The sequence below is a fragment of the Vicugna pacos genome, chromosome 34 (genome assembly GCF_048564905.1).
Source record: "Vicugna pacos chromosome 34, VicPac4, whole genome shotgun sequence".
NCBI lineage: Eukaryota > Metazoa > Chordata > Mammalia > Artiodactyla > Camelidae > Vicugna > Vicugna pacos.
In genome coordinates, this window is record NC_133020.1 from 13602560 (window position 1) to 13625406 (window position 22847).

General features: G+C 39.8%; 1 protein-coding gene across 7 annotated transcripts in view; it reads left to right on the top strand.

Annotated features, from left to right (window-relative positions):
* The window catches only part of GRIN2B (glutamate ionotropic receptor NMDA type subunit 2B), a 571331-nt gene that overhangs the window by 106317 nt on the left and 442167 nt on the right, over positions 1-22847 (top strand). The gene's annotated exons all lie outside the window — the stretch shown is intronic.

Below are 22847 nucleotides of genomic sequence, written 5' to 3' on the forward strand. Positions count from 1 at the left end.
ATGTCTTTTATTAGGTGAAAAGTAGAGACATTTATTAGATGGCTTGGCTATAAATAAATTTTTGGATAAATCCTAATATTTATTGTTCCAAAAGGGACAAAGTCCAACACACAACCAAAATTGAGAGGGCTACTGTCAAGAGAAGGGCGAAAAGAAACATTATCTTCTTTTATTACAGTGAAGAAAATGAGAGGCAAAACAGATTAAGGAAAAAGAACAAAAGATAGAAAGAGGACACAAACTGCCTAGAATTCAGGAGGCTGCACACCAGCCATCACCCAGCGAGTCTCAGCATAGCACTTCCTCCCTGATTTCCCGTCTCCACGGTTTCCCCTTACGTAAGAACAGGGTAATGCTGGGTAGTCAGAAAAATGTTGCTCAGGATTCAACTAAAGACAAGTAACAGCAAAGATATATCCAGTCCCTCGGCAAACTACTTGATGTTGCATAGCAACAACTGCCCGGTTTTATTTCTGTCACAGTATTGCCATAAGGAAGCTTTGAAAATAAGTATTTTTTAAAAATTTAAACAAACAAGGTAGCAGACCTCACTGCACCCAACCAAGTCACCTGTCTGCTTCTAAAATTAGAGAGGCAGCCTCTCAGAGGAGATAATTAGGATGGTAAAAAGGGAAACAACAAATTATTGCTAATAATCTCTTTCTTTTTTTAAAAATTTTTAAATTTTTTATTGAAGTACAGTCAGTTACAATGTGTCAGTCTCTGGTGTACAGCACAATGTCCCAGTCATGCATATACACACATATATTCATTTTCATATTTAATAATTTCTTTCTGATTATCTAACTTACTCCTGACAAGAACCATGTAAGGCAGAGCTTGATCCCATTTTGCAGATGGGGAAACATACTTAGAAGCATCGAGTAACTTGGCCAAGGTCTCCCAGCCAATACAGGGCAGAGTTGGGTTTTTAAACATCCCCCTGACTCCTTTTCTGTCTGACCAGTAACCCAGTGCTTTCCCATCACTGCACTATGTGGGGCCTGGAGCTGACTGTAGCAACAACTCTCACCCCTTCTGCAGGTGTCTGGGGTTGTGTCTGCAAAAGGCTTCTTCAGAAAAACATCTGGAAATATTTGGACCCATATCTGACCCAATGGGCCAGCTGTTCACGGTACAGATTTAACTGAGAAAATCTGAGTGTATGATTAGCCTCGTGCAAGGAGCACAGAGAAAGGTTGAGACTGTGAAGACACAATCTTTCTTCAGGACACCTTGTCCCCAGCTATTTGAGGGGAATCCCTACCACAATTCTTGGTATTGATGTTTACAGACAGGAGTTATTTAAGAAAGAAGTTTTCTACAAATTGAGACATTTGTTTTGACTCTTTGCCTTTTATAAGCAGGAATAATAGACCACATGCAAGGAATACAAGTTGTAGACATTTCTGAAATCCCCCCTGCTTACGGCTTGAGGGGTGCATCATGGAAAGATCTCACTTCTGATTGCCAGCCACTCATGTAGATCCTTACATAGAGGAGGAATTTAATTCAACAAATATTCACTGAGTACCTACTGTGTGCTGGTTATTGTGCTGAGTACCAGAATACAGAGCTGTATTATCATGACCCCTGATTTCAAGAAATTCTTCAACCTAATTGAGGAGACAAATACCATACAAATAATTAATACTGTGTGATGGATGAATGTTATAACAAATGTATGCTTAAAGTACAGCAGGGGCACAAAAATAGGTGTTATCCAGTCTGATGCATCAGAAAAGGCTTTTTTTAGAAGAGGACCCACATGATCTGTTATAACATGATCTGTTATAACATGATCTGTTATAACATGATCATGTTAATGCAGGCTTCAGGATCATTGGGACATTCCAGGCAGAAAGACAATACAGGCTCGTGAAATCATAAACAACTCCAGGAAGCCTAGAGTATAAATTGTTGGAAGGGAGATGTTGGAGAGATGGGTAGGAGTCAGTGATGATGTGGTATCTGTGAATGCTGGAGGTGGAGTTAGGGTATAAGGCTAGGGAGGGGCATTCATTCAAAGTATGATGGAAACACTGACAGATTTAGAAGCAGGAGAGTAACCTTAGTAGCCTGCTAAGATTTGTGCTTAAAGAAGGCATATCTAACTGGTGTGAGGTGATACCTCATTGTAGTTTTGATTCACTCCTGGGCCTATATCCAGAAGGAACCCTACTTCAAAATAACACCTGCACCTCAATGTTCAGAGCAGCACTATTTACAATAGCCAAGACATGGAAATAGCCTACATGTCCATCAACAGATGACTGGATAAAGAAGATGTGGTGCATTTATACGATGGAATACTATTCAGCCATAAAAACTGACAACATAATGCCATTTGCAGCAACATGGATGTTCCTGGAGAATGTCATTTTAAGTGAAGTAAGCCAGAAAGAGAAAGAAAAATACCGTATGAGATCACTCATATGTGGAACCTAAAAAAGCCAAACCAAAACAAAACATAAACACAAATCAGAAACAGACTCATAGACATAGAATACAAACTTGTGGTTGCCAAGATGGCGAGGGGTGGGAAGGGACAGACTGGGATTTCAAAATGTAGAATAGATAGATAAGGTTATAATGTATAGCACAGGGAAATATATACAAGATATAGTAGCTCACAGAGAAAAAAATGTGACATGAATATATATACATTCATGTATAACTGAAAAATTGTGCTCTTCATTGGAATTTGACACAACATTGTAAAATGATTATAACTCAATAAAAAATGTTAAAAAAAAAAGAAAAACAAGATTAAAAAAAAAAGAAGGCATATCTAGTGGCAATTAGGAAGTGGATATATCTGGGCAAGATTAGATGGAGAAAGATCAGGAAAACACTGAATAAAACAAATTTGAAGAGATTTCTTTGCCAGAATTCTCTTTAAAATGTCTAATGTGTAGATCAATACTGTGAAATGGGTTTGTTGTGGGTATTCTCTCTTTGCCCCTCCACATCCAGTCTTCACCCTTCTCAACCCTAATTCTAGGAGGCTGACCTTCTGAAAATGTCCCTTGCTCTTTGGCTTCTCATTGGGTTCAGCCAAAGGGAGGCACCAGCAGGAGTTGGGAGGTCCCTTTTCTATAACCACAGCTTTCCCTGGGTTCTAGAGTGACAGTTCTCTCCTTCCTCTTGTCCCTTCAGACCCAGCAGTGGCAATGATGTCCTGCTATTGCTAGTGTAAGGGAGCATCACCATCATTTGCTTGTTCCCTTAACCTGCTTGTAAGCAGATAGGATAAGAGGTCTCCAGAGAAAGAGAACCATGAGTAGCTTTCTTGATGTAAGAGAAACCATTTTTGGCCTAGATCATATTGTGATCTATGCCTGGCCACAACGTTTGCCCTTGAACAGGTCTCAGTAATAGTGATTTTAAGGGAACAAAAGAACACACTGTTATCAAGCCAGAGAAGTAACAATAGCAAAGACAACAAACCAGTTGTAAAGACTCCCAGTTCCTTTTCAATGGTAAAGACTAGCTTGAAGCACTTTCTTCAGCTGTTTTGCAGAATTTACACCCCCCAGGTGCTCAACCCCCAGAATAATTAGAACCTAGGGGCTGATGATGTTGATCTTGTCTGACCCTCCTGACTTCAATCAACCAAAGCTTAGACTCCGTTGACTGGACCACCCAACCCCTTCATGAATATGCATGTAACCTTAGCTTAAAACTTCCCCAGTTTTGCTGTTGGAGGGACATTGCTTTGGGAAAGATCCCTGGTGTTTTTACTCACTTCACGTAATACCTCCTTATTCCACTGTTTGGCTTGGATATATCTTTTGGCTCAACATCTAGCAAGAAGCAAACCCAGTTTTCAGATAATATGCTTACACCTTTGTCGAAAGTCCCTTCATTTAACTATCTTCAGTTACCACATTGGGCTGTGATCCAGTTTCCTGCTGGGACCCTGACTAATGCCGTCATGGAACACTCTCCTTGAGAAGCTGATGTCGGTTCCAAGGAGCATGATCAGTCTCGGGCAGAGAGAAAGAGCTTGAACCAAGACTGGCATAGTAAACATGAAGAGAAGAACACAGATTGAAGAGATATTCAGGGCAGAGAACCGATAGTGTAGTCACAGAATGAGGGGTGGGAAGGAAGGAGAAAGGGAAGCAAGCGATGGCTCCTTGGTTTTGGGCTGAGTTGGGTGGTACTCACCAAATCACAGGATACAGAAGAAAGAGGTTCTAAGGAGAATATGAATAATACTCTGGGGGACATATTAAATTCAAAGTGCTTATAGGGCCTTTGGCGTAAGGAAGGGGCTCTTGTTCATCTACTGACTTGAAGAACATGCATAGCTCAAATATTTTTTCATTGTTGCTAGGACTTTGGCCTTTACTTTTGCCAGTCTTTTCCTCAGAACCTTTGAAAATAAACATACCCTTGGATGGGTAAATATATAGTTTCTGGTGTCTTTATTGTGACTGTGACAAGAGAGCCAGGTAGCTAAAAATACTGAAATCCTGAGGCCATATTGATCTTCTTAAAAGGCCCGCATTTGTCTCTATTTTCTCTTTATCAAGCTAAAACAAGGTCTCTTTAAGACAGACATGAAAAAGCCTTTAGCTGCCAGCCAGTCCAGCACCGCTAAGCTCCCACACCCCCTTCTAGTCTCTAGCCTGCGCTTCTGAGGGCAGGCTGCCCATGCCTGTCACAAGGTGGCAGTCCTGCCCAACTGACCTGGTGTGAACCTGCGGGTGTCGACATGAGTCCCCCTGCCTGCGACACCCAGTCAGTTCTCATTCCCAATGCAACCTAAACTCGAAAACCTTCCACGATTATAGAAAAGGAGCTCAAATTCCTTAGCCTGACAACCAAGTCACACCCAAAACAAGGAAGGGGGAAGCAGTGTCTTTAGAGGTGCGGTGATATTTGCAATGGTGATCAATGGAATATCCCCCGGGGAGAAAGGAGCTTTTAGGGAATAAGAATGGGAATTTCAAGGTCTAGACTGCATTGCCTGAGGGTGGGGTATGACTTTAACATGGGAAACAGTGAATTTTCTTTAATTCATTTTTTTAGTCTACAATTCTTTTTAAAATGTTTTTTTTGCATATATTGTTCCTACTGTTCATTCAGCATGCAAACATATACTGACTTTATTGTAATTTTTCATCATATTTGTCTTTAATCCCTAATTAGATTTTTAAGTCTCAGAATTTTACATTCCTTACAACCCACAGATTTTGCTATGTTTAAAGCAGATGTCAAAAAAATACTTGTTGAATAAATGGATGATTATATTGCTAAGTATAAATCACCAACACAGAGCCTACCTTGAACAGAAAGGCCTGAGGCAAGTGCCCAGTTTACCCTTTAAGAACAGCTCTGGTTTCTTTTAATCTTCATTCAGCTAATTATCTCATAGCCAGCGAAGCTTGAGAGTAGGCAAAAGATTATTATAAAGAATGGAATCGTGTTCAATAGGTTAGTGCAGAGGCTCAGCTACTTGCCTGTTGTAGAATCTTGAGCAAATTACTTAATCCACTCGAACCTTACTTCTTTATCCACGAGATTAATCCATTATGGAGAGTAAGCACAGTCCGGTGGAAGGAGCATTGAACATCTATCAAAAGATGTTGGTTCTAGTCCCTGCTCTGCTGTTAGTGGTTCATCTTAACCTCCTTAAGCCTCAGTTTTAAAATTCAATGTATATGAACTCTTAAATAACCCCAACTAAAGCCAGGCATGTGTATGTGTGTGAGTGTGTGTGTGTTGAGAAGTACTTGGATTAGTATCTACTGCTGTATAACAAATTACCCCCAAATTTAGCAGCTTAAAAGAACAAATGTTTATGATCTCATGCAGTTTCTAAGAGGTTCTGGCTCAGCTCTCACAGAGTTGCAGTCTCGCTGTTGATGTAGGGCTGCCATTGTCTCAAAAGTCTGTAAATTTAAGACTGGAAAAACTTGAGCTTCCAAGCTCATTCAAGTGATTGTCATAGACCTCAGTTCTTCAGTGGCTTGCAACTGGGAACTTCAGTTCTTTACCACAGGGCTGCTCACAGCATAGCAACTGGCTTCCCCCAGAGCAAGAGATCCAAGAAAGCTAGAGCCCGAGCTAGAGATGCAGGTACAGATAGATGGAGGAGAAGGGGGGAACCGAAGACAGGGCTGCAGTCTTTTAGCACCTGATAATCTTGGACGTGACCTACCATTACTTCTGCCATATATTGTTGGTCATATAGACCAGCCAACCCTGGTACAAGGTGGGAGCCAATTACACAAGGGTAATACCCAAATCAGGGGTTACTGGGGGGCAATTTCAGAAGCTGGCTACCACTGTGCTCAGCAGCAGAATTAGCAGTATTGTCATTGTCAGGCACTACTTCTTCCCTTTCTTATCTAATTATTTTATTGTCTTCCCAGCCAGAGTATAATCTCCTTGTTCTCTACTCTGTCCACCCTCCCCTCCAACGCCCCTGCCCTTGCCCTGTGCTGGGCACATGCTGTGTTTTCACTATTTGTTGAAAAAAAATGAATGAATGAGTACTATACTTTACCCTTTTGTTTTGTTTTGTTTTTCCTGGTTGGAAGGATAATTAGAGGGCCCCGAGTGTACCTTATCTCTCTACAGATATAGAAACCAAGGTCCAGAAAGGGCTCCTTATCTGTTAATAGTGGAGCTAAGGGTAGAATCTAGTCTCTAAACTTTCCATTCTCTGTACTTTCCTGTTCACTCTCTCTTAACTTCAGTCTTTGTAACTTGGAATTATCCTTGACACAGAGTTTAGTAGCTCTGTTAATAAATCATCTACCTCTGCAGCTCTGCCTTTTGTGCCACTGCCTTAGTTCCACTTCTGTTGAAATATTCAGTAATGCTTTCAACTGATTTTCCTCCTATATTATAATTTTCTCTCTCTGTTCACCTTCCGGTTCCCTGGCTCTAACCCTAAACGTACTGAATGGCCAAGGTTTCATGGATATTAAGTTCTAATATTAACTTGTGCAATCATCTTCCATGCTCTGTTTATTTTTTATTCTTGTAATACAGTTCATAATTATGTGTCTGAAATGGCTTCTAGTTTAAAAGGCAAAAGCAAAAATCCTTTTGCAATAGGGCCTATTTAAATCACAGACCTCTTTTTTGCTTCATTTTTCCATTTCTTTCCCTTATCTATCCCTTGGCCTCATTAAATTTTTTTTTTATTTGAGATCTCATCTCCGCATTTCTAGAGTGAAGATGTCTCTTCCATACTTACTGATATTTGAAGCAGCCTTCTCTCCTCTCCCCTCTCTGATGATGGCACTTCTCAACATGAAACTATTATAATAGGTACCACGTTGCATTATTTACACATCTGTCTCCCCTATTGGACTGGGCACCCTGAGGGTAGGCATTGTGTCTTATTCATTGTTTGTATACTCCAGTATCTCATAGTACAGTTCCTAAGAGGGTCTTCATATATATTTGTCAAATTGAGTCAACCAATTCTTCGTGTCATTTTCAGTATTAGATAAAAGCACCCTCTTTCCAGTAGTGATCATTCTTACAGATGACCTTGTGCTTCTCTGAGTTGGAGGCAGGAATTGTTATTTTTTTTTTCAGGCTATCCTATGCTCTCCCTGGAGTATTCTGTAGACCAAAGTCTGATGTGGACAGAGCCATCTGAAAGCTCTCCCACACAAGGCAATGTGCAGTTATCCCTCAGTATCTGCAAGGGGTTGGTTCCAGGACCTGCCAAAATCTGCAGATGCTCAAGTCCCAGTGTGTCCTCCATATGTGTGACTCCACACCTGCGGATTCAACCCATCTCAGATCTGCTCTGCTGTTCTTATTTATTGAAAAAAAAATGTATGTGTAAGTGGATCAGCACAGTTCCAACCTGTATTATTCAAGGGTCAACTGAAATTTGAAATATGCCTGGAAAACCTCTCCCGAAAAGGTGTGATCCTTTTTCAGAGGAATCCAGACCCCTTCCCTTTGAAAACTGGAGACTTATCTTACAAGAAGCTCTTTTTGAAATCCAGATGTCTCAAGAAGAAGCTGTAGCTTGTCTCTCATCTGTTGGCACCTTAGCAGGATTAATATTTCAGTAGAAAGAGCTACAGGAGCAAGTAGATTCCTGTCAGAATGAAGCCCTCTGTCTGGAATGGAAGCAGGGAGGGAGATGATAAAAGAGGAGGTGAGAAAAGCAAACATAAAAAAGCAGCCTGCCCCCCTCACTCACGCAGCGCTGGGACCAGCAGCTGGTGCAGAGCGGAGAGAGAAGCAGAGAAATGCCCTTTGTCCTCTCACTCTTGCTCTGGCTTCCTGGTCTTCTCTTTTCCCATGTTTGTTTCTGGAGAATTTTAGCCACGAGTCTGCCACTGCCGTCCTACTTCGATGACCAGAGCAGCCCAGAGGGTCACTACCGCATGCAGCCCCAGCGGCACCAGACGGTGTAGGGACGCCTCCGCTCGGCAGAGGGCGCTGTGCTGGCGGCCTCCCTCTGTCTAGGAGGCCCTTTCTCAGCCATTTCCAAGTTACTGCTCCAAAGTTAACGACTGTAAAGTTAGTTGTTTTTTTCTGGGTTGCCAAAAAATGTAACCTATTTACTGGATGACAGCTGTTTACTTGTAAAATTAAAGGTTAAAATCATTAGAGTTATTTAGTGATTTTTGAGAATTTAATCCCCTCCCCCTCTAAATTCTTAGACGGAGTTAAAGATAATGCTAGGAAACAGGGTTGGATGTTGACTGCTCTCCTTTTATAGCAAGAAGGTGTGTTTGCTGCCCTTTACTGATGGCTGAGGCTGAGTCTTTGTCCTCATTCAGGCCATCCATAGAGCGGGGGCAGATCTAGGGCCCCAGGAAGAGACAGTATGCCTTTGAGGATTTGGGTGTTCTCTGGCTAAGCACACTCATGACAGGTCATTTCTCTGGTCTTCAGGAAGGACTTAGCCCAAGGCAGAGTCTATATGAGAAGTGTTGGGCTGGATTTGATACCCAAGGCAGGGCATCATGGCCCACTTTAGTAGTTCCAAGCACATTCTAGGCCTTGCCAAGGTGATGAGAGTGTCTGTGCGTGAGTGGCCCAGGACTAACTCGTCACTGACGTGCTTTGGGCTAACTCAGCAGCCGTGGGCATAAACCTCAGGGAGTCCTTCACCGGTACCATGGATCTTCTGCTCTGTTATTCCTGGGGCCAGATCCTTACCCACCTGTCTCCTCAGAAATTGCTCTCCAGTTTCATTTAGGCTTTATGAAGCAGGAACTGAGGGAGGGGCCTAATGCTTCTTGGCATCTCAAAGTTGTTACATTTATGATGTTATTCAATTTAAAAATAAATGTATTTTCTACTTTGCAATTCTTCTATTCTCTTTCATTCAGCTGTTTAATAATGTCAAATGCTTAGAACCCAGATTAGAAATTCTTACAATGGTCTCTGATTAAACCCCAATAAAAGCACAGTCAGGAAAATTCGTATCATAAGGCACGCTAACTCTTGGAAGCTCAATTTACATTTTGTAAATTTTAAACTAATTTGAGGATTATGCCTTAAACTAAAAAGCTTTATGGGCTCTTTGGCAAAATATTAATAAGAATAAATTTTTAAAAACCTCAAAGTGGGTAGTTTTGTTCATTCATTCATTACTTTGCCTACTTTCAAAACACGATTTGAGACAATGTACCATAATTCTTTAAAACTACTGAAATAAAATAAAAATACAAGGATGAAGACAAAGCAGTGAAGGTCATTGAATAATGATTCTAGAAAACTTGGATTGAGGGAAAGGTCTACTTTTAAGTTTAAGTCTTAGTCTCAGGTCTTCCCATAGCCAAGGCAAAAAGAGACACACACTGGGTTTCATCTTTCTCATATCTATTATAAATAAGCATTTTGGACAAATGTCTTCCTGGAGCTAAATTCTAAAAAAAAAAATTATATTGTGAATCTTCTTGTTGATCAGATAGTAGGCATAACTTTAACTAAATAAGATGCTCTTTATTTAGTACTATCTATACAAAGTTTTGATTTATCAAAAGAGGGCATGGTATTAAATTATAGTTTGTGAAACCATTTCTATAAAGAGCTAGAGCAGTATTCAGATAAATACTTAGAAGGCTCTCAGTAAGTGCAAATGCTCTGTTGGTAGAGGCTGCCCCAGGCCTTGAGCCTTCTTAAACATTATTGCTGAGTGTGCCAGATTGCAAGGTTCATCCGTCTCCTGACACTGAACATTTTTTGTAGGTATTCACACCATCAACTAAGTAGGTCTAGGTAACCACAATGTGACTACCCTGTAACTACTTGTTCCCCGGGGGAAGGGGGCTAAATAACTTCAAAATACATACTATTGCTCCTTTTATTTTAAATTCACTTTAAATATCTTTATTTTTTGCCTGCTGCAATGTTTGCTGCTTGATCAAAAAGTTCTGGGCTTGGGGCCTGGATTGCTCTCCTGTAAAGCAACCCACTGTGCATGCAGGTATCATTTGGTCCCATCAGGTCACCCCTGTTGAACTTGACGGCAAGAGGAGCTGAGGTGAACGTGCTGATGCTCATGTTGCCCACTGTGCTGTGAGTAATAAAGTCCTTTGTCTCTGACCTGGAAATCTTTTGTCTGCTGTCCACGTGGTGCACTACCTGGTTAGCTTGCAGGTAGAGGGAAATCTCATGCTCTTTATGGCTTTTGACGATCCTTCCCTAAGTCATCATGCCTTCATCTTCCTTCCACTTTAGCTACCTCTTTAAGGCAGATTCATTATGCTCATTACCTCTAAGAGTGTTTCCTCCAACTGGCAAGTTTGTTTTCCCTTTACTTTATTTACAATCACGGTGATTGGGAGTTATATTCTTCAACTTGAATGAGAATTATGACAGTATAAGAGACCCTGGGGGGGCATATAGTCCATAAATATTCCTGTCAAAGTGATAACAGTAATAACAATTAGTGTTATTTTCATCATCACATATGAAGAAATGAGACTCAGAGAAATTATACAGCTTCTTTAAGGCCACACAGTCTGTGAGCAGCAGAAATTAATTGGAACCTACTTGCTGACTCTTAGTCTTTATTCTGTATTACTTCCCAACAGTAGTTTCCAGTTCAGTTCCATATATATATATGTATGTGTGTAGATATATTTCATTGACCTACTCGTGCTTGCTAGGGATTAGTGACTTCCTTTTAATCTCAGTTCAAGTCTGATTGCTTCTGTGTCATCTTCAGTCATGTCCTCTCCCAAACTGGCCCGAGTCCCCTTCAGTTTGCTTTGGGCTGGCAGTCAAATCAAGTTAACAGTACAACCATGGAAGTTGCAGTGACCCAGGAAATCCTCAGCATTTATTCATAATAACTGGTGAGGTTAAAAAATAGCCTTAACCCTATCTGCAAAATACTCATTGCTGCTCTTTTTATTTTTAATTTTCCTTAAATATCTTCGTCTGTGTTTTTTGGAGCACTTGTCTTTGTGTCTCCACATCCTGTGCAATGTTAAACTGTTCTGTTGATGGGTGATAGACGAGTGTCTTTACCTGTGACATTGGGAAAAGTTACTGAGCCATCTATGAGGCAGATGTGGTGTTTGTGGCATGAAAGGACCAGTTTCCCACTGCTCCATTGGGAAGAACACCTCAGACTCTGAACAGAAACAGAGCTTTCCTTGATTTTCTTTCCTACTTTCCGCTTTGAAATAGTTCATAGCCACAACTTGTCCAAAGACCTCTGTCTCCAGGTCTGTAGGTCTCCCAGGCAAATTCCTCATTACTGTTATGATGCAATAATTTTTTACGAACCTCTGCTTTAGAACATGGTGGTTTAGAGAGAGGCCTCGACATCTGAAAACCTAAGATGGAATTCTGCCACATGCCAGCGAACAGTCTTGGAAAGCGACTTAATTCCTCTTAACCTCAATTTCCTCATCTATAAAATGGGGTTGATAATAATACTACTAACCTTAGATACAATGGTGTAAAGATTCAATGAGATAATTCATGTAAACTTTAGTATTGAGCCTTCTGAATTGTCACTATTCAAAAAATAGTAGAGGTGTTAGTGTAACAATTATAATTATTATTATCAACATTATGATTCCTTTTCTGGTTTTATAACTTGCAATCAGGTCATAAAAAATTAGTGCTACACTTTCTGGTTTGAGGATGAAAAAATTAGGTAGGAAGAAAGTTTTCCAGAGATTTCTGGGAAAGAAATTTCCTTATTTTTTGGAGTAAATTCTAGGAAACAACTCAAACTTGCTTCTTTGGGACATAGGCCAGTTCCTCAGATGGCCTCCTGAAGTCCATGCCATGTGTAGTCTCCTCCACATTGAATCGTGGCTGTGTGAACAACAGAACCACAGAATACTGTGGAAGTGACAGTGTGTGATTTTTGAAGCTACAGTCATTGCAGCTTCCTCCCTGCTCTCTTTGATTTCTTGCTCTGGGAAAAGCTAGCCACTATGTCATGAAGATCCTCAAAGTTTTGTGGAGAAGCCCACCTGGAGCTTGCCAGTATCCATCTATCAGCCATATGAGCAAACCACCTTGGTTTGCTAGCGGATCCTCTAGCTCTAGGCAGGCCTTCAGCGTCTGCAGTTTCAGCTCACATCTGCCTGCAACTGCCTGGGAAATGTCTAACCAGAATCCCACAGCCAAACCACCTCAGAATTCCATCCGTACACTAACGGTGAGAGATAAGTGATTATTGTTGTCTTAAAGTACTAGGCTTAATGTAATTTGTTGTACAGATATAAATAATGAATATACGAGATTGAAAAAAAAAAATTGTAGCCCAGAGTTGTAAGCAGGCATCTTGTGACAATGGGAGGGAGCCAGCTTGAGGTGAAGCTTCCGTTTTGGAAGGCAAAGCAGAGAGGTGGGAAAGAACTTGAGTCCTCACTGTCATCACTGAAGTCCATCTCACTCATTACTGTGCAGATCTTGAGTAATAAATCTTTTATTGTTAAAGCCAGTTTGGGCTTCTAACTGCTGAACCGAGGTAGGAAATAAGAGAATGTGGGCAGTGTGAGTGGAGTATAGGGAGAGTCTGAGACTCAACAAAAGGAGCACTGAGTGAGTGGGAAGGTGATCTGGAAGCGGCAGGCTGCTGCATTCGCTTCCTGGGGCTGCTGTAATGAACCACCACAAAATGGGTGACTGAAAACAACAGGAGTGCATGCGCTCACACTTCTGGAGGCCGGAAGTCCAAAATCAAGATGGCAGCTGGGTTGGTTCCTTCTGGAGACTCAAGGGGAGTCTGTTCCATGTCCCTCTCCCAGCTGCTGGTTGTCAGCAGTCCTTGGTGCTCCTTAGCTTGTAGATGCATCACTTAATCTCTGTCTCCGTGTTCGTGTGACCTTCTTGTAAAGACACCAGTCATTGCAGAGAGGGCCCACTCTGATCCCATAAGGTTGCATTCTGAGGTTCTGGGTAGTCATGAATTTTCGGGGGGACACTGTTCAACATGGCACTGCTATGCTTTATGGTGTTCGTTCATTCAACAGATTCTTATTGAGAGCCTGCTCTGTGCTAGGCCCTGTGTGTCTCCCAGGGGTGGAGTGATGGATGAGACAGACGAGGCGCGTGTCCTAAATGAAGCTCACAGTCCCTACCATCCAGTGTAGGACAGATGTTAAACAAATACTTGCAAATATGACACAAATTTCAAAAGAGGAAACACTGAAGGCAATGGTTTCATGGGAAGAGAACTGAGCCATCTGAGGTGGGGTGAGGGGTGATTACAAAGGTCTTCTTGTGGAAGGGACATCTAAGCCAAAACCAGACAGCAGTAGGTATTAGCCAGATGAGGAGTATGAAGGCCAGATTACTTCAAACTGGTGTGATGAGAATTTGCACCATGAACAGGCATGCACTGCAGCAGTGCTCATGCGTGAGGGACTTTGAGAGCTCCTGCCCTGGGGCCTCAGCTGGCCCGAAATGTACCCCAGTCTCCCCGTCAACTACCTGTGGGGAAGACTTCTCTCCCTCTGTCTCCCACTCAGGCCTGAACTGGGACAGGTGGGGAGGCCCCTTATTAATGAGCCTCCTCACCCATTTAGGCATCTGGGCCCCGTTCCACACACTGTGCAGAATCAACTAAATCAAGCATGTGGCTTTTATCTAGGTTAGATTTTTTTCTCCTTCTTCCGTGAGCATTCTCTAACTTTTCCCTTCCTCTGACCCTGCTCTATTTTCTGACACAGAACAAGCCTATTGCTTTAGGTTTTAGTTGATACTTTATTTGCCATTGAATTGTAGTAGGCCACTTTTCCCTTGAAAACATCTTAAGTGTGTGTCGCACCCATTCAGTGTTTTCTAGGAGGAAAAGGCATTTACAGTTTTTCATTTGTCATCTCATCAGCACAAAAGGTTTTTTTTTTTAAGTATCTTTCCTTTAGAATAAAAAAGAGATAGTCCACAATAACATTTCTCAAATATCACAACTGAAAAAACAAAATAAAACAAAACACCAAACACTAGCAAGATTTGGGACTGTTACTCAGGAAAACTCGAGTAGATTCTTATAATTTGGCTCCTTTGCAAGGTTAATGAGACCCCTATTTAAAACAATAAGGTCATAGATTTGAGAGCTTTAAAGAATCTTGGAGGTTATCAAAATTCTGAAAGACCATCAGCCCCTTTATTTTACAGATGAGGACAATTAAATATGGAGGTGAGGTGAGTTAGCCAGATGATTCAAAACTTCTTTCATTCCTCAAAAACAGTTATTTTGTTGATTTTTAATGACTTTGGTTCTCCACCTTACTTTGCACGTGTGCCTATGCTCTTTATGCTCCATCCAGTCTCTTCAGGTTTCTCCTCCTTATTTGTTGCCCTTTAACGCATACGAAACCCATTACCCTCCCCTGGGTGGAGGTGGTCCGGGTCTCAGAGAAATGAGGGTCACCTTATATCAGGACTGGGGGACTTGCCCCTACACTAGAGGTTGGGCTTCTGAGTCTTTTTTAAAAGGTTATGCATGTCTTCAACATACAGAAAAGAAAAAAAATATTTTAAAGCCGTTTTCATTCGTTGTCTTCAGTCTAAAAATAGGGTGACAGAGGGATCGTGGGATAAGCAGCCGGAGCAGGGTAGAGTCGGTTGCCACAGTAACCAATGAGCCATTTCGCTGCATTTGCCTTGACTGTGTGATTTCTGGGAGGTTTTTTTCCCCTTTCCTTCTCCTGTGCGTGGGGGTGGGGGTAGGTGGTGGGGGCATTTTTAGATTATATAATATGGAACCAGAGTCCTTATTTGTAGAGTCTTCATGAAAATGCTACTCCCTTCTACTTGCCCACCCTGCTGCTAACAGCCTTGGGTCATTGGTTTTGCTGGGGACTGAGAGAAAAGATTATGATCACACCCATCTCCTTGTACAGTAGTGCCTTTCTTGAACACTTCCCCAATTTTTGGCAACCTAGTTCCATAGAAATATCCGCCTCCACCTCCTTCCTCCCAACTCCGATCAGGTCCTCAAATGCCCTAGGCTCCTACAACCCACCAGGAGACTACCGGAGCTTTCTTCTGTTCCAGAGAAGAGAGAGGCAGCCCTGTGTGCGGGTCAAGTCAGGGAAATTGTTCTGACGCTGACCTGGTTCTGCTCTCCCGATGGCAAGCTCCACCCTCTCCCAAGCCACAGATCCTGGGATCTGGATACAGGCCCACACCAGAGTGTAAAGAGCCCTGGGTTTGGAGGCTTTGGAGGGGAGGCAAACAGACCTGAGTTTGAATCCCGAACCCACCACCTTGGGCTAATCGTTATTCGCTATTTTTGAGCCTGCTGTGTGGTTGTGAGAGATAATACACCAAAAGCAGCCAGCACAGTGTCTGCCACATATTAGGCACCAAATGAATGTTAATCTCTGCTACTTCTTCTTGGGTTTCCCAGACCATCCCCTTCCCTCCCTGCTAACACAGGGCTCTGGTTGACTGATGAAGGCTCACTCCCGTAAAACGTTTTGGAAAAGCTAACATATTCATATGAGAGGTCAACTTCTCCTTTAAGGGGCCTTTTGTACCCAACTCTCAATATTCCTCATTCTCCTCACTGGCTGCCTCACATGACATCCTCCAGGCTTCAGACCTTTCCTGACTTCTTTTCATCAGAACACATCTGTCCTCAGTCCCATTCATGAAGAGCATGGTAGGTGCCTGGAGAGCTCATCAGGTTTATATCAAAATGTAAAAATGTGTTCCATGTATCCAAATGGGTTAAAATGTTGCATGAAAAGCTCCAATCTTTACTGCTTATTAGGGTGATCAGAAATGAATGAGAAACGGAATGGGTTGTATTAGAAATTGTTTTTTAGTTGCAGTGATAGAAATCCAACCTGAACTCACCTAAGTAAAAAGAATGTATTAGCTAAAGTAAGTGAGAAGTCCAGGGGTGACACTATCCACAGGGTCCCAGAGATTCAACGACTTGCATTAGAACTTTTTATATTCCTTAACTCTGCTTGTCTCTGTGGCTTTAAGCTCCCTCTTACCACAGAGAGACTCAAAATTGGTAACATGGCTTCAGATTTATGTTTCCAGCTGCTATGACCTAGGAGGCAAGACTCCTTCTCTTCCAACTCCACACTGGATAATTCCAGGGAAAGGCTTCTGCTAGCTTGGTTTGGGTCTTATGCTCAATCACTTTGGCCAGGGGAATGGGGTCCTATCATTGACCCCTGTGTCCCATGTCAGGGAGGTGACAGAGTGTGAGGGGTAGCCACCAGAATGACATAATTCACACGGGGAGAGGATCAGTTCCCCAAAGGAGGGGGGAGTGCTGGTTCACTTCAGAAGAATGACAGATTATGCCTGGACACCCAGAAGGGTGCCAGGGGAGGGGCTGAAGTGGGTAAGAAGCAAGTGCTTGATTGACTCTGAGGAAGAAGACAAGGTTCTTGCCCTCAGGGAGCCCTGAATTCAGTGCAGAAGAGAGGACTAAGAACTCAAAGAGAAAGAGGTGGAATCCCAGGAATTGGCCAAAATGCACAGACGCCAGCCAGAGAGGAATTGAGAGAGGGCTTAAAGTATAAACTTAAAAGTTGCACCCTATGGCAAAGGAACCGATTGTCTATAATAACATTATGTCTGAAATTGGGTGCTGTAGACCTCCAGTGTTCCACTGGATAACACTAGGTGCTCCTAAGGGAAAAAGTAGAAGGGAAAGAAATGGAAAGGGAAAGGAAAAGGAAGGAAAAGGACCCTGGCCATGTTTTGGATTTGGAAATTCTTGCTTAAAATTAAGTAAGTTTGTATGCTATTTTATTATGGGAACCCTAGTCACTAATATATTCACTTCAGTCTTTTCTTTCAAGTAATTTTTAACTTATTCACTTTCTTTGTCTTTCCATATACATTTTAGAATAAGCTTGTCTATAACTACCAGAAAATGTCTGTGATTTTGATAGGGATTGTGTTAAACTTTCACATTAATTTGGGGGAGAATTAATACCTTTACTATGCTGAGTCTTTCCATCCAAGAACACAATATGTCTCTCTATTTATTTAGATTTTCTTTGATTTCTTTTATCAGTGATTTTTAGTTTCAGCATACAAGCCCTGTACTATTTTTAAAAGATCTACACCTGAGTATTTCTTTCTTTAAGCAATTCCAAATTATATTGTATTTTTAATTTTGATATATGTTTGCTCATTGTTAGTATATATAAATGCAATTGAATTTTGTATGTTTATCTTGTATCCTGTGACCTTGTTGTATTCATTTTTGGGTTTTTTGGTAAATTCCTGGTGATTGTCTATGTACACAATCATATTATCTGCATATAAGACAGTTTTATTTATTTCTAATCTGCATGCCTTTTATTTCTTTTTCTTGCCTTATTGCACTAGCTAGAACTTCAAACACTATGTTGAATAAGAGAGGTGAGAGTGGGCATCCTTGCTTTGTTCTTGATCTTAAGGTTAAAATATTCAGTCTTTAACCACTAACTGTAATTTAAATTTTTTTGTAGTTCTTTATTGAATTGAAAGAGATATTTTCCATTTCATATTTCTGAGAGTTTTTTAAATCATAAACTTTGAACTTTGTCAAATGCTTTTTCTGCATTGATTATGTCACGTGAGTCTTCTTGTGTAGCCTAATTTGATGAATTACAATGACTGATTTTTAGATACTGAACTACTCTTGCATCTCTGAAATAAACGCTACTTGGTCATGATGTGTAATTCTTTTTATGTAGTGCTGGATTCTATTTGGTAATACTTTGTTAAGGATTTTTCTATCTGTATTCATAATGGCCATTGGATTTTGTTTTCTTTTTTTAATTGTCTTTTTCTAGTTTTGGTATGAGGCTAATGCTATCCTCATAAAATGAATTGAGAAGTGTTTCCTTCTCTTGCATTTTCTGGAAGCGATTGCATGGAATTGGTGTTACTTCTCCTTTAAATATTTGTTATAATTCTCAAGTGAAAACTTCTGGGCCTAGAGATTCATTTTTGGGGAGTTTCTCAAATTATGAATTGAAATTTCTTAATGGTTCTAGGATATTTATTTTCTTTTTCATATGCTGTGCTGGTTTGTGCTTTTTTTTGAGGAATTGGTTCATTTCATCTAAGTTGTCAAATGTATTTACAGAGTCGTTTGTAGTATTCCCTTGTTATCCTTTTGATGTCTGTAGTAGTATCTTCAGTTTCATTCTTGATCCTGGTAACTCAATATTCTCCCTTTTTTTTGTAAGTCTTGCTAGAAGTTTGTCAATTTTATTGATTTTTGAGAAAAAAAAAAAAAGCCCAAGTCTTTTTTCATTGATTTTTCTCTACTGTCCTTCTGTTTTCAATTTCATTGATTTCCGCTTTTATCTTTATTATCTCCTTTTTCCTACTTGCTTTGAGTTTACTTTACTCTTCATTTTCTAAGTTCTTAAGGTGACAGCTTAGATTATTTGAAACTTTCCTCTTTTCTAATATATGCATTTAATGCTATAAATTACTCTCTCGGCACTGCTTTAGCTGTGTCCCACAAACTTTAGTATGCTCTATTTTCATTTTCTTTCAATTCAATGTATTTTTTAAAATTTCCCTTGAGATATCTTCTTTGACCCATATATTATTTAAAAGTGTGTTGTTTGCATTATAAGTATCTGGAAATTTTCTTTTTATCATTCTGTTATTGGTTTCTAGTTTGATTCCATTGTGGTCAGAGAACACACTTTGATTTGGATTCTTTTAAATTTGTTGAGGTTTGCTCTAATGGTCCAGGATTTGTTCTATCCTAGTATATGTTCCATGGGCACTTGAAAAGAATGGATGTTGTGCTGTTGTTGAGTGGAGCATTCTACAAATGTTTATTGATCCATTGTTAACCAATGATGTTACTGAGTTCTTCTGAATCCTTTCTGATTTTCTATGTAACTGTTCTATCAATTATTGAGAAGGATTAAACTCTCCAAGTATAATTTGCATTTGTCTATTTTTTTTTACAGTTCTATCAGTTTTTGCTTCACACATTTTCCAGTTCTGTTGTTTTGCGCATATATACTTATGATGTCTGTGCCTTCTTGGTCAATTGACCCTTTTATTGAGGGGGGTACTGTAATAAAATATTCTTCTCTGTCTCTTTTAATTGTCTTTGCTTTAAAGTCTACCTGATGTTCATAGAGGCTTTCCTTTGATCAATGTTTGCATGATACATCTTTATCCATCCGTTTACTTTCTAGCTGCCTATATCATTTTATTTAAAGTAGTATCTTTTAGACAGCATAGAGTTAGGTCATGTTTTTTAATCTACTCTGCTAAGCTCTATCTTTTAATTGGTGTATTTAGATCACTTACCTTTAAAATGATTATTGATGAATTAGGGCATAAGTCTGCCATTTTATGTCTTTTGTTTGTTTGTTCTCTGTTGTTTTTTATTTCTCTGTTTCCTTTTTTCTGCATTCCCATGGGTTACTTGAACATTTTTTAGAATTTCAGTTTGATTTACTTGTAATGTTTTTGAGTGTATCTCTTTGAATAGTTTTTAAGTAGTTTATCTAAGTATTATTACACTGTACATCCATACCTTATTACAGTCTTCTGCTATCATCATATTATCAGTTTAAGTGAAGTGTAGAAACCTTACTTCCCTTTTGCATTTTTTACACTTTCCTATTTATAATATAATTTCTTAAATATGTTCCCCTATATTTTTCAGAACCACATCAGGCCTTGTTATATTTTTGTTGTTGTTGTTTTGATCATCAAATGTAATTTATACAACTCAAAAAGAGAAAGTCTATTGCGTTTACTTATTTTTTCTTACTGTATTCATTCTTCCATCCTGATGATCCCAGGTTTGTATTTTTAATAATTTGCATCCTGTGTAAATAACTTCCTTTAGAATAAATCTGCTGGAAAAAAAATAGATCTGCTGACAACAAATTCTCTTAGTTTCTCTTCATCTGGGAATGTTGTGATTTCCCCTTATTCTTGAAAGATAGGATTCTAGATTTATAGATTAATCTTTTAGCACTTGAGAAATGTTGTGCCATTTTCTTCTGGCCTCTGTGGTTTTGATGAGAAATCCAGAGATGTTTGAATTGTTTTTCTTCTATTGATAAGGTATTATTTTTCTTTATCTACTTTCAAGATTTTTCTTTTTCTCTAGTTTTCACAATTTTGACCATGATATATCTTGGAGTGGATTTCTATGGGACTGATAGGGCCCTTTAGGATTCGGGCATTTTCAGAGCCAGGTTATTCAGGGAGGAAACAGTATTTTCACTCTGTTTAAGTCAGGGAGAATCCCTGATCTATAGGATTGTCTACCTGTAAATGCTGGTGTAAATATTTTTGGTACTTATATTTAGAGAAAAGTGTACTTGTTCCTTAAAAGCAGAGTCCACATTGATTTTTTTTTTTTTTAATATTGACAACAGCATCTCAGCGGCCATCACCAGCTTGATTTTTAAGTGAACTTCATGAACAAGTATCCCCCTGAGGAAGACTGCCCTATCTGGGTGACTTGAACAATCCCGTTTTCCTTCTTGACCTGGAATTTCCTTACCTTGACTGTTTGCCTTCCCCTTGCCACAGCAGTTCCCTGTTCTTCAACTGGAGCTGTAACAGCTTGACCGCACGCGTGCTTCTAGGCTCTTGACTCTCCTTTATCTACTCTCAGTCTCTGTGCAAATCGTTATCTAATTTAATTGTTTTAAATAATGTCTATAGGCTGATGGCTCCTTCATTTATATCTCTAGCCCTGAGGTCTTCCGTAAATTCCAGACTCACATATAGTTGGATTAATCGTTACCATGTTTGTTACTATTTTCTATTTGTTGCTCTTGTTCTATGTTTCTATTTTTGTCTTCCACTCTTTCTCCCTTTTGTGGTTTTAACTGAGCATTTTATATGATTCCATTTTCTTTCCTTTCTCTGCATTTCAGCTATTCTTCTTTTTTATTACTTTTTTAGTGGTTGCCCTAGAGTTTATAGCATACATTTACAACGAATCCAAGTCCACTTTCAAATAACATTATACCTCTTCATGGGTACTGCCAGTCCCTTCCAATAACAGGGTAATGCTATTTCTCCTTCCCAAACCTGGTGTCATTGCTGCCATTCATTTCACTTATACATAAGCACATGTATACAAAATTAAATACACTGTGGCTATTATATTTTTAAATAAGCTATTATCTGTTCAGTTAAGAATAAGAAAAATAAAATTTTTTATTTTAGCTTCGTTTATTCCTTCTCTGATGCTCTTCCTTTCTTTATGTAGATCTGAGTTTCTGATGTGTATCATTTTTCTCCTGGAAGAACTTCTTTTAACAAATCTTACAAAACAGGTCTACTGGCAACAAATTCTCTCAATTTTTGCTACTCTCAGAAAGTCTTTTTTTTTTCCCTTCACTTTTGAAGAATAATTTTATAGAGTAGAGAATGCTAAATTGGTGGGGTTTTTTCTTTCAATACTTTAAATATTTCACTCCACTCTCTTCTTGTTTGCATGGATTCTGAGGAGACATCAGATATAATTCTTTAGTATTTTGGGGGGCATTCATCTCATTTGGTGTTCTATGAGCTTCCTGGATCTGTGTTTGATGCCTGACATTAATTTGGAGAAATTCAGTCATTATTGCTGCAAATGTTTCTTCTATTCCTTTCTGTCTTTCTTCTCCTTCTGGTATTCCCATTATATGCATGTTACATCTTTCATAGTTGTCCCGAACTTCTTGGAATATTCCATTCTATTCTGTGTTTTCAGTCTTTTTTCTCTTTGCTTTCTCATTTTAGAAGTTTGTATTGACATATCCACAAGAGCGGAGATTTTCTCAGCCAGTCTTCTAATGAGCCAATCAAAGGCCTTCTTCATTTCTGGCATGGTGTTTTTGATCGCTAACATTTCTTTTTGAGTCTTTCTTAGAATTTCCATCCCTCTGATTACATTGCCAGTCAGTTCTTGCATATTGTCTGCTTTACCTATTACTGCCTTTAGCATATTAATCATAAATGTTTTAAAATCCCTGTCTGATAATTCTAATATTGATGTCATCTCAGTCTGTTTCTGATGCTGGCTCCATTTCTTCAGTGTTTTTGCATTTTAGTATGCTTTGCAGTTTTTGGTTTTTTTTTTTTTTGATAACTGCACATGAAGTACTGAGCAAAAGGAATGTCAGTAAATAGGTCTAAGCTGTTGGGGTTAGGGAAGTGTTCTCTTGCCCTATAATTAGGTCTGAGTCTTTTAGTGAGCCTGTACCCCTGGACTGTGAACTTCCTTGATGCTTCTTAGCTCTACCCCCTGACCCCACGGAGGGGCAGGATGGCTAAAGGGTTCCAGAGTTGGGTACTTCCCTTCTCCCAAGTTAGTTAGGCTCTGATAAAACCTTAGCAGGTTAGGCCCTAATTAAATACTTTCTCTTGGAGACAGGTTTTGTTAAGAACAGAATCTTCTCGAGTATTTCAAAATGATT